Below are 1,666 nucleotides of genomic sequence, written 5' to 3' on the forward strand. Positions count from 1 at the left end.
TTTGATAAGTTGTACTTTTGCATAATTTACTTGTAATCTTGAATTTTAAGTAAACATTGGTTTTATGAGGTTTTGAGAAAGTGGTAATATAAAAAAAATCTTAAACTAGAATTCGTGATAACAGTGAGATCCAATCTCAACCACAAATCAATAGATAAATTAGAAAATTTATAATTTTGAATTAAATTTTTAATGCAAGGATATTTTAGGTATTTTTTCTCCTCTCTCCTCTCTTGTCTCTCCGTCCCCCGTCCTCCGTGATACCTAAAAATATTGACTCTTTTAAACAAAAAACACAGTGTGATACCCAAACACATATAAGATGCATTGTGATACCACTGTGTTACATTTTCGATCGACCACACAAATAACCTCAGTATGATACCCAAGCACATATAAGATACATTGTGATACCACTGTGGTATCACCGGAGGACAGTGAGAGAGAGAAGAGTTTTAAAATATCTAAAATGTCTTTGCATTAAAATTTTAATTCAAAATTACCAAAATTATAATTTTACTAATTTATCTATTAATTGATTTGTGGTTGAGATTTGACCTCATGATTACCATAAACTAATTAATTCTCATTTGATTAAGCCCCTATATATATATATATATATATATATATATATATAGGGTTAATCTTTTGAGATTCCAATAAATTGTGATAATCTTAAGAACTGGTGTATCGTATGTTATTTCACGTTATTCTTTTCCATCTATCGTTTGAATTTAGTGTATTGATTAACATATATTTGTTTCACATATATTCGTTTCATAATGTGAACATTTTTTATATGTTTGTGAAATAAAAAATGCAACTAAAATGTTTTACATTGTGAAACGAATACAAATAAAACAAATACATTGTGGAACAAATAGATGTTAATCAATACATTAAATCCAAGCCATAGATGAAAAAAATCACGTGAAATAGCATATGATGCATCAGTTCTTAAGGTTATCACAATTTATTGGGTTCTCAAAATATTATTTCCCTATACACACACACACAGACACACACACATATATATATATATATATATATAACCATAGATTCATTTGAGAAATGGTAAGTATTTAAAAAGTAAAAAAATGATTCTACTCCTTTACGGCATGGTAACAACTATGCGAAAAATAAAAGGGATAGTTTTTTGTAACTTTTACAAATAGACGACAAACAAGTGTATATGTGAACTCATGTGACTCACATATGAATTATATGTACATATGTGAACCTGTACGATTCACATATGAACTATTTAACTGATTCACATATAAACAAGTTAACTGATTCACATATGTTTAGTTAAATAGTTCATATGTAAATCACATGGGTTCCTATGTGAATCAATTAAATAGTTCATATATATGTTAATTACACGAGTTCATATGTAAATCAAACAAGTTCATCTATATATATATATGTGTATGTATATATATATATATATATATATATTATACACTATTATTTTTCTTAAATAATTAGTGTTTTCGTTTAAACATTTTTCTCTCTATCTATCTATCTATATGGATGAAATAAAAATGAAAGAGAATTAGGAATATAAAAACAATGATACATAACTGAATTATTGGGCAAACCAAAATAATATAATTTGAAAAATCCACATTGGTTTATTTATTTTTTTACTATTTATTTATAT

This window comes from Cynara cardunculus, assembly GCF_001531365.2.
Source record: "Cynara cardunculus var. scolymus isolate 2C chromosome LG 11, CcrdV1, whole genome shotgun sequence".
NCBI classification, from domain to species: domain Eukaryota; kingdom Viridiplantae; phylum Streptophyta; class Magnoliopsida; order Asterales; family Asteraceae; genus Cynara; species Cynara cardunculus.